This window comes from Syzygium oleosum, unplaced genomic scaffold (assembly GCF_021117445.2).
Source record: "Syzygium oleosum isolate NSW1041296 unplaced genomic scaffold, Sole_v2.1 Sole_v2.30, whole genome shotgun sequence".
In the NCBI taxonomy this organism is placed as follows: domain Eukaryota; kingdom Viridiplantae; phylum Streptophyta; class Magnoliopsida; order Myrtales; family Myrtaceae; genus Syzygium; species Syzygium oleosum.
In genome coordinates, this window is record NW_026607514.1 from 3461673 (window position 1) to 3476107 (window position 14435).

At 42.8% G+C, this 14435-nt stretch overlaps 1 long non-coding RNA gene across 1 annotated transcript; it reads left to right on the top strand.

Annotated features, from left to right (window-relative positions):
- Positions 1-567: 567 nt before the first annotated feature.
- LOC130135288 (uncharacterized) lies at positions 568-12569 on the top strand. Its single transcript, XR_008814733.1, has 2 exons — positions 568-1106; positions 12088-12569. It is a non-coding gene; the product is annotated as an uncharacterized LOC130135288 (long non-coding RNA).
- Positions 12570-14435: the final 1866 nt, after the last annotated feature.

Sequence of the window (14435 nt, forward strand, 5' to 3'; positions counted from 1 at the left end):
AAAGGGTGGGACCCCATGGAGATCCTTCCACCAGAAGGAGTTGTTACTAGTCCGGACACTGGTCCTAAAGATTCGGATCCCGAGTCGGAGCCTATGGAGTCTGACCCCGAGCCGGAGCCTGTTGAATTCAAACCCGAGTCATCCGACGACATGGCTGATCCGGGTTCGCCTGAGTACTTCAAGTCCGATCCGAGGACGCTGCCTAGGCATCATGGGAGTGATTGATAGGTTTAGTGCTCCCGTCTGTTGAGCACCCTTTTTTGGTAAAGAAGTTAGGCTAACCCAACCACCCAACCCTTTTTGAATATGTGTGGTTTGTTGTAGAGGCCTCTAGTAAGGCTTGTATTTTGTGCCATTGTAAGTAACCTTATGTTTATAAAGTGTTTTGCTGTTATGTTTCAATTGTCTCTTTACTATCCCATTTAATTGAATGTTGTATGACGAGTTCGAGTTGCTTCCACGTGTGTTGCTCTTTAGTTCGTTTGTTTTGGGTCGGTAACAAGTCCTGGTATGTCGCTTATTTATCGACCTAGGCGGGATGTTGCATGCTTGTAGGGATTGGGGCATGACAAAAAATATAGATTTTCTTTTTCTCTCCACTTTCTCTTTGCCTTCATTTCTGCGGATGTCTAGCTATTTGAGAATCAAGCTTAGCTATCACCATCGCCCAAGCCGCCACACCAGATCTAGCCAGTGGCACTGCTAGATTTGATCCCTTTGCCGCCCCTAAGGAGCGAAGGAGGCTGTGAAGCAAAGGTGGAAGCAAGGCGAGAGGTTGAGGAATATGGCCATGGCTCCAGATTTGGTGACAGAAGAATATGGCCACGAGCGACGAGGGTGGCTCTATTTGTGAGTCGCGGTGAAGAGGGACAGGTGGCTTGGAGATGGACCTTTTCGATCTACCGATGGACGAGCCTGATCGCGAGCGACGACAAAGGGTGGCTTTGTTTGCGAGCCAGAGCAAGAAGGGAGGGGTGGCTTGGCTATGGACCTCCAAATCTATTGACGGTCAAGCCTGATTACAAGCAACGACGAAGGGGTGGGCGAAGAACAACCGTAGATGGAGATTCGTCGTGGCTTGGTCATGGACGGCCAACGATGTAACAGTCTGAATTTTCAATCATTTTCCCGGGATTTAGGAAATTAATATTGATCAATGCACTATAGTGAGATCTCACCCGGAAATGCGCATTCACGGAATGCTAACCTTATGGGTAAGGCCATTACGGGACTGAGTTCGCACGACCAAAGAACTCGACCTGGGTTCGATCTTCGGCCATATGGATTGACGAGGGAATGTTTTGAGCCAACCGAGACCGGTCTATTTGATTGATCGTGTCCGAAGGGAACTAGCGACAGACCCTCGCAATTATATGACAATCGAGGTCGCCTTGGCTCGAGCAAACTTAAACGTGATTTGACTTAGTATCGGTCACGGGTCAAGAGCGCGTAATCCCAATGAGCCACCCGTTAGCTTGAGATAAACTAAAGTCGCGATTGTTCGATCTTAGTCATTTCTTGGAATTCGGGCCCGGGAATCGAGAATTTTGAAAGTGACAATTTTGGACGGTCGATGACGTTTTTGGCTTGGCCAATCTTGGGGCCAACCATTTCTGCAAAAAAATGGATTTCGGTTCGGGACCGGGAAAATTACGATTTTGCCCCTATGGACACCGATGTTGGATTTTGAGGCCGTTTGAGGTTATTTTTCGAGGCCGATGCCGTTTTTGGGTGGCCACGCATATCTGGAGTGGTTTCGGACAAAAATTGGAATTTTGACAAAAATTAGAAAAATAATATTATTTTATTCCCGGAACTTTGCAGTCAATTTTCGAGGGCTTGCGCGATGAATTTCGCGATTCCGACACCACATTATGTTGGCCACGCACATATGGAACACGTATGTGCAAAAATTGGAATTTCGCCCCGGGACCGGAAAAATGACGGTTTTGCCCCTGGGCCCGTTTCAGTTCCGAATTTTGGGAAATAATTAGGGATAATTATGGATAATTATCAGCTGCATTATTAGGGGCCAAAGATGATATTACCCCTCAATTATTTGATCCTATCTCTTTAGAACCGTTAGATTAGGGGTATTTTGGTCAAATCGCGTAGGATCGCGACACGTGGCGCCCCTAGGCCACTATTTTTTACCAGCTGAACCTCCTCTCTCTCTCTTCCTCCCCATTCTGGCCAGAACCCCCACAATCAGCTTTTTTCTCTCTCTCTCTCTCCCTCTTTCTCATTCTCTTCATCCTTGTTCCTCCCATCACCATGGCTGCTGCTGCTGCTGTTCTGCCCATTTCAGCCACCCATTCAGCCCGTTCGTCTCGCCTTTCTTAGGTAAGTGACCTCCCCAAATGTCGCCTAGGACCTCGGGTATTGTTAGGCTTGTTTAGGGCCCGGTTTAGGGTGAGTTTAGTGGCTGGTTTGCTCGGTGGTGCGTGTTGGCTGATTTCCAGTTAGGTTGCTGCTGCATCGCTGGTTTTTGTTATTTTTACTGTGACTTGTGTGGCCCGAATTTGAGGAAGGTTTCTTCATAAAAGTTGTTCCCAACATCTTGAAGTATAACATATTTTAATTTGGGAATTTTTAGAAATCATTTGATGCCATTCGTAAGCCCATCTTTGGACCGAAATAAAACTGCCCGATTTACTGTTCACCCGACCTTTGGGTCTGTTCGAATTTTTATAAATTTTTCCAGGCCTATTTTCAAAATACTTACTTCACAAAAGTTGTTGGGGACATTTGTGGGTATAACATATAAAAATTTCAAAGCTTTTCAATGTGATCTGGATGTTGAAATAAATGTATTTTGAGGACAAAACGGTCTGTTTGAGCGAACTGATTTTGGTCTGTGTTGGGAAAACTCAATTCCCGATCCTCACGTTTGAAACATATTCGGAACGAATTCGATCAATGCGGAAAACGTGCCCAAGGATCGTCAACTTGTATCACCGATCGTACAGGTATATCACACAACGAACATACCCGGTATTGTCACAGATTAAGTGCCACTTTGCGCTTGAGAGTTCTTCGAATGTCTTTCGTACTCACGTGCGTTCCGAAGCAAAAACAGAGAATGCGTTGTTATCGAAGGAGTGTGTTTGCACATATGAAAATCACTACTGTTTTCCAAGGGGTGCCTTCTATTATAGATAGGCAAATAACTACCTCGTGGGCCCTTGTGGCTCACGGGCCGGGTTTGGCCCATCTTGGGCGGTCCACCCAATATGTCTTACATCTCCCACTCGCCCACGATGGGCTAAACACAACTCTCTTCCTTGCAAAGTTCATATTGGCAAATAATCCGTGCGACCAGCATACTACGAGAGCTCGTTGTTATACATCTGTTAGGAATATATAACAGCTCAAATTTGGGCATTATCCAGAGTAGAATTAGTATGCAGTTCCCTAGATCAATCAGTCACAATTTTCATCTCTCTTGATCTCTTTTAGTATCTCGTATATTGTATTCATAACTATGATTTACTCAAAATCATAATTGGTCGACCTGTGAATACAAATATAGAATGTGACATCATAAATTAAATTGATCTTCCTCTTTCCTTAAACCTCTCCATTTCAGTCCAACTCGCTTTTCTAGAAATGCCCCGTTAGACCGAATTATCATGATCATCGGCAACATCCTAAGATAGCAAACACTGAATAGAAATTTTGAGAATAAGTAAGAGTCGTGAGGGCACTTTAATTGAGAAGAACTATTTTCTTCAAGAGTCTCACACGACTTAAAAATTGAGATCACAAATTTTTGCCAACTCTTATCGGTCGTCCCATGCATACGTAATATGAAATACGTATTACGGTATTCTCTCCTTTTCCCATAGAGCGTATGTCTTTACTCTCAATACCGTACAGATGATAGTTTAGACATACTCAATGTCTAACTTGAGTTCACCAATCTACTCTATTCATAAGCATCTATCAGAACTCACATCTGGCATTAAAGACAGGTAAAGTGAAATATGTGGGTCATTTCACTTTCGGACATAATAATCCATATGTCCTCATCTTAACATTTTGTTAAGGCGACGTCCATGCTTCAAGCTCGAGCTCTCAATTATCACCTAGATAACAAGCTTAAAACTGTCTCATCTCTATTCATCACACAGTGAGTAGAGGCGATTACCCGTGTGAGTGGGCTAATCTCTCATCTGTCCGACATAACTTTTCAATATAATGCACTCAGCATCGACATTCACAAACGTCATACAAACTTATAGGCATTGATAATAACAAACTTCATTAATAGTGAACATTCTGGGAAAATTACAATATTCAGTACATCATATTCTACACAGTCCTAGAGATCTCACATGACCATGGAAAACTTCTCTAGGAATCGGCTTCGTCATAGGATCTGCTATCATCCTTTGTGTAGATATGTACTTCACGTTCACTTCCTTTCGTGCAACCATGTCCTTGACATAGTTATACTTGATATCTATATGTTTGGTCTTTCCATGGTACTTGGATCCTTAGTGTACGCTATTGCTGCTTGGCTATCACAATAGACCAATACTGGGTTTGCAGCATTCTCAGTAACACCTAAGTGATCCAAAAATCTTCTAAGCCAAACAGCTTCTTGTGCCGCTGCTGATAGAGCCACGAACTCGGCTTCCATTGTAGATAAGGCTACACACTGTTGTTTCTTACTGCTCCAAGATATGGCGCCATTATTCAGTAAGAACACGTATCCAGAAGTAGATTTCCTTTCTTTTAAATCTCCTCCCCAGTCAGCATCAGTATAGCCTTCAAGGTGTAGATCACTTCCTTGATAAGTCAGCGCATAGTCGGCACTTCCCTTTAGATATCTCAGGATTCTTTTGACGGCGATCCAATGTGCTTGACCTGGATTGGATTGGTATCTACTTACCATTCCAACTGCATAACAAATATCAGGTCTTGTACACATCATAGCGTACATCAAGCTTCCGACAGCACTAGCATATGGAACTTGTTCCATTTGCTCCTTTTCTTGTGAAGTCTTAGGACACATTCTGTCGCTTAATGCTTCGCCCTTTGCAATAGGAGTATCTATTGGTTTATAGTCTTGCATACGAAATCGCTCAAGGATTTTATTCACATACGTCTCTTGTGAAAGGGATAAGGATTTCTTTGAGCGATCTCTCGAAATCTTAACTCCAAGAATGTATGCAGCTTCACCCATATCTTTCATCTCAAAATTGGAAGATAACCAATTCTTGACTGTATTAACCAACTCCATACTGCTTCCGGCAATTAGTATATCATCAACATATAATGACAAGATCACAAATTGATCTTTGGATCTTTTGATATATACACAATTGTCTTCACTAATCATTACAAAATCATATGCCATTATGGCATTGTGAAAACGTATATACCATTGTCTCGAAGATTGCTTAAGGCCATATATCGACCTCAATAGTCGACACACTTTGTGCTCCTGGCCTTTTGTAATGAAACCAACAGGTTGTTCCATATAAATTTCTTCCTCTAATTCTCCATTGAGGAATGCAGTCTTTACATCCATTTGATGTAATTCAAGATCCATACTAGTTACTATTGCCAGAATAAGGCGAATAGAGGTAAATCTAACCACAGGGGAAAAAGTTTCTTCAAAGTCAACTCCTTCCTGTTGATTATATCCTTTCGCCACAAGGCGAGCCTTATACCTCTCTTTTGAGCCATCAGCCTTACGCTTTATTTTGAGAACCCACTTGTTCCCAATGGCTTTGCGTCCTTTTGGAAGGTCAACCAATTCCCAAACTTGGTTTGATCTTAATGACTCCATTTCCTCTTCCATTGCATGTATCCATTCTTCCTTATCAGGGCACTTTAGAGCATCGTTCACATTCTTCGGCTCATCTTCATCTTGTGGGGCGATCATGAAAGCTTCTCCTTCAATGTCAAAACGTCGACGGGGAATCCTATTACGACTTGACCTGTCGTATGGAATGTCGTACTCCGATGATTCACCCCTGTTCCATTGCGCTCCCACTCGAATGAGATAATGGTGGTGTCGTCTCTTTAAGTGGTTGCAATTGAGACTGGGTTGCATTCAACTCTCCATTTGTCACAATGCTCCCACTAACTTCACTATCACGATCCACAGATTCGTATAGTGAGTAATCACCACCTACTTCGCCCTTTTTAGGAAATTCATTCTCTAAGAATGTGACATCCCGTGATTCAAATTCAGTTATACTTCCGCTTTCTTGCTCACCTATGAATACATATCCTTTTGAGTGCTCCGAGTATCTTATAAAAATACTCTTTTTGCCTCTTGGGCCTAATTTTCCATACTTGTGAGAAGATTCACGAGTATAGGCAGCACAACCCCAAGGTTTTAGAAAGCTTAAATCAGGCTTTCTGCCTGTCCATAACTCATATGGAGTAGAAGCAACTGATTTAGAAGGCACACGGTTAAGTATGTAGGCAGCAGTCAACAAAGCATCACCCCAAAAGGTGATTGGCAAGTTAGCATGTGCCATCATTGATCTAACCATTTCCATTAAGGTTCTGTTTCTCCTTTCCGCAACACCATTTTGTTGAGGAGTATATGGAATAGTCAGTTGTCTTTCTATTCCCTTTTCATCACATAAATTTCTGAACTGATCAGACAGATATTCTCGACCTCGATCGGATCTTAATGCTTTTATTTTCTTGTCTAATTGATTTTCCACTAAGGTCATAAATCTTTTAAAGCAATTTAAAGCTTCAGACTTATGAGAAATCAAATCGACATGTCCGAATCGAGTATAATCATCAATGAATGTGATGAAATAAACAGACCCGTGCCTTGCTTTTACATTCATTGGACCACAGATGTCAGTATGGATTAATTGCAAAGGAAATTCAGCTCTTGTTCCTTTTCCAAATGGTTTCCGTGTTGTTTTTCCTTCTAGGCAATGCTCACATATGGGCAAATCAACCTTTTTAATATTGCCCAATAAGCCATCTTTAGCCAATCTATTCATTCTTTGTTGGCCAATATGACCAAGTCTAGCATGCCACACGTTCACATCATTTTCATAAGAATCAGATGATGTAAATAAGGAATAACTAACATTAACTTCACAATAGTCAACATCTAATACAATGAAACCATCTAAGAAATATCCGGAACCATAATAACTTGTATCTAAAGACAAGTCTACACCATTTTTATGGAAGTTTACATTAAAACCAAGTCTAACTAAAACCAACACTGAAACTAAGTTCCGACGAATCTCTGGAGCAAATAGCACATCATGTAGGAACAACGTGCGTCCACCGCGCATAAGTAGTTGACAGGTGCCAATGCCTCTGACCTCCACTCTTGAATTGTTCCCCACGTATATCCACTTCGTTCCTTGTGGAACTCGTCGGAACTCCACGAAAGCTCGTCTGTCCTTCGCTACATGGTCCGTGGCTCCCGAGTCTACACCCACAAAGGATTAGATTCGGTTAGAAACACCGAACTAGACACATAAGTAGCATTTTCATGAATGCTAAGGGTTTCTACCTTCTTTGGTTCGCCACGATCGCGAGCAAAGTGACCCTTCTGTTACGCAGTTGAAACATTTCACTCTTGAAATGTTCTTCTTGAAAGGACGCTTTCCTTTCTCCCGTTGGTTGAGCCTCGGCTTCTTGCCTGAAGGACTTGGCCCCTTGCCTTTCCACTTCTTTGACCCAGCAGGGTGTTTCCTCTTGGAGCCCGAAACTCCATGCGAGCTAAAACCAGCAAAGTAAATATCAGTTTCTGGCTTAGCCGCCATGAGGCGATCCTCTTCCAGCTCAAGATGCCGCATAGCATCCTCGAAGGTCTTGATACCCTCATTGTGGGTCAAATGGATCTTCATGTGCTCCCAGCTTTGAGGCAAAGAGCGGATTACTGCCTGCACCTGCTGTTCATCAGTGAGTATGTGCCCGGCATCCTTTAGCTCACTAATCATATTCGACATCTGCCTCAAATGTTGTTTCATGGTCTTTCCATGAGACATCTTATATGAGTCGAAACGGATAGTGAGTTGTCTTAGTTTGGTCACAGAAGTTCGACCAAATCTTGATGCCAGTGCAGCCCACATGTCTTTGGCGCTCTGGAAACGTCCGAACTCTCGCATGATGTCATTGTCCATGCTGCTTAGCAACGTAATGCGAGCAAGAGAGTTCTTTCTTTTCCAAACAGCAAAGGCATCTTTGTCCCTCTTGTGTTGGGCAGTTGTCCCATCCTCAGGTTCTTCCATAATCTGGTTTAGAGCTTCGAGTGCCTCTTGCTCTTCCAGCACATATTGAATCTTGAGACTCCAAATCTCATAATTGTCACCATTCAATTTTTCTCCCTTATTCAGTTCAGCCACTATGTTCTTAGTTGCTGAAGCCATCGTATCTAAACATTTCAGACACATACGCACGAGTTATTAAAGCCTATCTAAATGCTTCATCAGCATCATGATTACATAAACTAATCATATTAATGAATAGTTTCACAAAAGGTCTTAGAGTCGAAAGTTCACTATGTTCCCAATCATCGTCTAAAAAAACCCAATTTGAAATTACCATTAATATAATCATTTATGTAAAGAAATTGGTTCTTCAAAAGTTATACAAACTTTGAAGAACTTCCCACATATAACATAACATGTGATATGGCAATATAAAATGAGAAATCACAAAAAAATTCATAGCCATATATATATATATATATATATATATATATATATATATATATTTCATAACACATTCACAAATATTTTAAGAACATGTAATAACAACTTGAAACATATACAGAATTGATTCCTAATCCCAAAAGAACAACATCAAGTGTACCAATCTAACACATAGACAGGAAAGGACTCATAAAATTCTTTAGAAAGTTTTATTTTCTTCGGAACATAAACAGAGGCTCCCGGAAAACCCCTAGATCCGGGCCATGATTTGCGCCTCGACCCATTCAATGCAAGGGTTGATGTTCTTCTTGCCCCAACCCTTATGTATTCTTGCACAAAATTCTCCACAAGCATCTTATAGCTTGGACCATTTAAGGTTTCTTTAACCTTATCAATCATTCTTCCCATCTCATCAGGCATAGTGCATTTTAGTGCTCCGACCATTACATATTCCGGCATTACAAAACCGTTCCAAATGATATCCTGTATCATTTTGTTGACCTTGATGATGTGTGTCATCATATCATCTTTAGCGTCCCATCGATAAAGAGCTAGCTTGACTCTTAGGTTTTCAAGCTTCCTCTTTTGAGCTGCCGTTCTGGGTATTATCGGAGTGCGTCTCAAATGTACCATTGTTCCTGCAACGAATGCAGAACGAAGGATTACTTATAATCCATGATACATTAAGATAAGGAATGCTTATTCATATACATATGATCTAGCACTTGTATTTCAAAAAACTATAGAGAAATACTAGAGAAAATGCCAAAGAATATACCCCTAAGTACGTGTACATAGGGTTTATCGTGCATTTTCACATTCATAAGTGCAGCAAAAGTGTGATATGAATACACCATAACGTAGATCATTTCGATACGAGCACGTCGATACCAAGAACGCCCAAATCGGAGTTCAAATGAGCTTGAACGGACCGAAAGAAAAAACTGGGTCATTCTGCCGGTTTGACCGGTCCGACCGTTGACCGGTCAACGGTCAACTGGGTCGGTCAACGGTCAACCGGGTCGGGTCAACAGTCAACGATCAACGGGTCGGGTCAACCAGGTCAACAGGGTCGGGTCACCGGTCAACCGGGTCGGGTCACTAGTCAACCGGGTCGGGGGTCTCGGGTCGGGTCAATGGTCCGCTTCTGATGACGTCACGATGACGTCATCATCGGCGGTTAGCGGCGACCGACGCGCCCTTTCGCACGGCCGCGCGTGGTACGCACGCGCCGTCGCGCGCACGGGCCTTGTCGGCGCGTGAGGGCGCGTGCGGCGTCCTCCGGCGACGTGCCGCCCATCATTTTGCTCGTCTCGACGAGTACTTTCTGTTTATACAATAAAATTTAAGTTTTGACGAAAAAAAAAAATCGAAACATGTATGAACAGTTCGGCGACGCGACGAAAACGAACCAAAAACAAGGCCGAAACGAAAAAACAAGCAGTATACACTTCAATGGAAGAGACGGTACACATGCATGATCGGGAAACAAGTAAACGGGCTCTGATACCAATGTAGGGAAAACTCAATTCCCGATCCTCACGTTTGAAACATATTCGGAACGAATTCGATCAATGCGGAAAACGTGCCCAAGGATCGTCAACTTGTATCACCGATCGTACAGGTATATCACACAACGAACATACCCGGTATTGTCACAGATTAAGTGCCACTTTGCGCTTGAGAGTTCTTCGAATGTCTTTCGTACTCACGTGCGTTCCGAAGCAAAAACAGAGAATGCGTTGTATCGAAGGAGTGTGTTTGCACATATGAAAATCACTACTGTTTTCCAAGGGGTGCCTTCTATTATAGATAGGCAAATAACTACCTCGTGGGCCCTTGTGGCTCACGGGCCGGGTTTGGCCCATCTTGGGCGGTCCACCCAATATGTCTTACAGTCTGACTTCGAGGGACAAAAAGGCATGGTTGTAGATTGAACCGGATTTCGTGTTCTTCATAAGAAATGTTGATCAAGATGTTTTTTATGACATATCCAAAATTTAGAATTTTTGGAGTTCGTTTACTATTTATTTTATTGGGATTTCGGTCACTGTATAAACTGCCCAGTTTTGACCCGATTTTATATATTCTCGATTTTTCTCTCTCTCGAGAATTATTCGGTGTTATCATGGCATTTTGACGGGTAGTTTGATGCTTGAATGAGCTCGTATGTGTGATTGTGTGGCTGTGAGGTGTGGTGGTGTGATTGCGCATTGAGTTCGCGTGCCAAGCTTGGGTGTTTGTGTGGTGTTCGCGTGACGAGGTTGTGTAAATGTGAAATGTGTGTGAAGTGTGTATGTCTGGCAGTGTGTTTGTGTGGTGGCGTGGTACGTGTAGAGAGTGTGGAACGAAGGTTTGGATGTGTAGGATTGATTGGAAAAAGGTCCGTCCTGAGGCGTGTACGTTTACGCGGGACGATGCCGTCCCTAACGAGGTGACGATGCCCGGCCCGACGGGGTGACGATGCCTGACGAGGTCAGAAGATCGTTGGCCTGATGCGTTTTACGCGGGCACGATAGTGGTGGAAAGGTTGAGAATGAGTGGGATTTGGCAAGACAAGCGAGAGGATTGTGGAAAGTGATGCATGGCGTGAGTTCGAGTGCGAGTGTGGTTGGTATCAGGTATTGTCGTGCTCGATTTTGGAGTAAAATCTGCTAGGCATGGTATGGGACGTGCCCAAGTAGGTTTTACCTTATAATCGAGGCACGTGCGTGTCTGTGATTCATTGCTGTGATGTGCTGGCTGTATTATGGTCTAACGTGCAAGAACGTGCATGATGGATTCCAGGTAGGGGCGTGTGTGGTTGGTAGTTTGATTGATTTTCGTATGTTATGCGTGTGTTTTCGTCTGGCGGTACGTGAGTGCCGACGTGGGGTTTGGGGTTGTACACTTATTGAGATTCGTCTCACGGTTATATAACCGCCACTTTCAGACCCCCAGCCTTAGACTCGGGAAGTTTGCCTCCTCTTTTTGGAAGTTCGAGGAACCGCCTTTGGTTCCCGGTGGAATTGCAAGTGAGTGTCCGGAGGCTCAAGCCCGAAGAATCAGGAGCAGAATGGAGAAGGGCGACCCTTAGGTTTTTCCCTAGGGCATTTTAGGGGTTGTATAGCTTGGGTTATCCGATAGTGAAGTTAAGATAACCAAGCCCCTGATATTTTGTTATAACGGTGATTTCTGATGCTAGTTTGCTAAATATGTCTGTAATACAATGTTTGTATATTTGGTGCAATATGAAGATGTTGTTGTTTGATTGTTATGGTGGTCTACCCCGTCGTCGTCATTTTAGTCCGGGGGTTTTTAAATTCGCTTCCGCACGTGGCTCTGATGTTTGGGTTGGGTCGGCGACGTTCCTGGGACGTCGCAACTATTCGACCGGAGCAGGGGATGTCGCGAGCCCGATGGGGTTCGGAGCGTGACAAACGAATACAAGCAGCCGCAGCTAAGATGGTGGCTTGACCATGGACCCATGGCTCCAGATCTCGCCTCGTTGGTCATGGACCAACGGCGACGAGGGAGGGGTGGCTCGGCCATGGACCTCCCAATCTACCGATCGACGAGCCTGATCGTGAGCAATGATAAAGGGGTGGGTAGAGAACGACCATAGATGGAGATTCATGGTGGTTCAGCCATAGACGGCCAACAACTACGAGTAGCCGCAATTGAGATGATGGCTCGGCTATAGACCCATGGCACCAGATCTCGCCTCGTCGATCCAACGACGTCACTAGCCAAATCTAGTCTTCTCTCCTAATCTTAACATAGACACATCTTAGATGTTGTACGCACTCTTCTAACCTCAGCTATTGTCCTAATTGCTAAATACAATGTCAATCATACTTCGTCACATCTTTACTTATGAGCGCTTGTATGATAGTTTTTCTGAATTATAATCTATTTTCGAGTCTTCAATAATGCTTGTTTTGTCCATCTTCTTCCAAATGAACGCATGGAGTTAGAACTTCATGCTCATTTATGTTGTTTCCTTGTGTATGGCATTGGGTACAAAGGGTATAGATGTTGAGATACTGTCTCTAATCGTCTTCGTGTATATCGTCATATTACCTTTTGGGAACACAAGACGTTCTTATTGCTTCATGCTTTTGACTCCTCTCCTACTGTTCGTTGCTTTACCAATCTTTCGATAGACCTATTTCCTAAGGTGACACACTTGAATCTTCCTCTTTGGAGTCGTCTTCTTCTAATCTTGATGTAGATACCTCGGTGATCCTACTTCGGCAGCGCCTGACATGTCTGCGCCATTTGTGGATTCTCCAGCCTTGGTCATTCCCTCTTCTCTTGTTCATCATTCCACACTTGTGAGTCAACCTTCTATTTGGTTTCGTGATTCTAATTGTTATTCTACTATTGCTTCTTATCATAAGTCCCGTTTGTACAAAGAAGCTCGTACTAATCTTCTTTGACAGCAAGCAATGTTAGATGAGCGACAAGCATTAGACAAATGTTATATTTGGGATTTGATTGATATGCCTCCTGGAAAGTTTTTTATAGATTGTAAATGAGTGTATAAGATTAAAGCTAAGATAAATTGTGCTAAATTGTGTCTCAAATTTGAACTGTTTACGAAACCCGATCCAATTAAAGAATTTGTTTTTTATTCTATTGTAGAAGATAAACATTCACTCCTTGACCGGTTTGACCGATCAAGATATGTTCCTTTAAATAGCGTGCAGTGGACGTCTTCAACAAAAGGGGTGTTGGCCGCTACAGGACAAGGAAGTGGTTTTACTTCTCTCTCCAGCAATAGCCGCGAGTGGCTTTCATGGAATAAAAGCTGCACAATGAAGAAGCTGCAGCCGTACAGAGACTCCGAGAAAAGAACGAACAGCGAAGACGAAAGAGGCACTATCGGTGACGTCCTCTTCGATTTGCACAGAGGAGTCCTAAACGGTAGATTTTGTGTCGTGAATTTTACATCCAAATTGAGTTGTTTATTTGTAATACTTTAGGCTTTAGGATAATCTATGTGGGGGAAATATTCGATCGTGTGAATGATTGTAACTCTAATTTTCCGATTATAGTGGATTATTAACTGCTGGTACTGATACTCAGACTGAATCATGTAAATCTTTGGTGTCTTTTATTGTTTCTCGTTTATTTCTTTGGTTCTCTCGCATTGATTTAATTGTAAGATCCTACCAATTTCCGTGTTAATTTTGAAATAGATGATACAGCGGAATGCTTAAAACTTGACATGTTGCAAAAGGGTTTACTTAGGAGTATGGCATGGACAACGACGAGACCTTTGCTCCAAGGATTCGCACACTATGAGGCTGATTATTTAGTTTATTTCACAATTATTGTAATGGTGATATCTTGTATCTCTCTTTATATATGGATGACATGCTAGTGATTAACTCCAATATGAAGAGAATCGCAGAAGTGAAGAAGATGTTGGCATCGCAATTTGCTAGGAAAAACTTGAGAGAGGCCAAGAGGATCTTAGGTATGAAAATCATCAGGGACACAAAAATTAAGAAATCATGGTTGTCGCAGGAAGATTATGTGAACAAGGTGTTAAAGAGATTCAACATCGATATCAAAACCGGTTACGACTCCTCTAGCTAGTCATCTCAAACTTTCCAAGGATATAGATTTGAGTACTCAGGTTTTGAAAGATGAAATGGCAGTAGTCCTATATGCATCAACAGTGGGAAGTTTGATCTATACCATGGTGAGCACGAGACCAGACATTGCACAAGCAGTGAGAGTTGTGAGTCAATATTTGTAGAACTTGGACAAAAAGCATAAAAATGCACT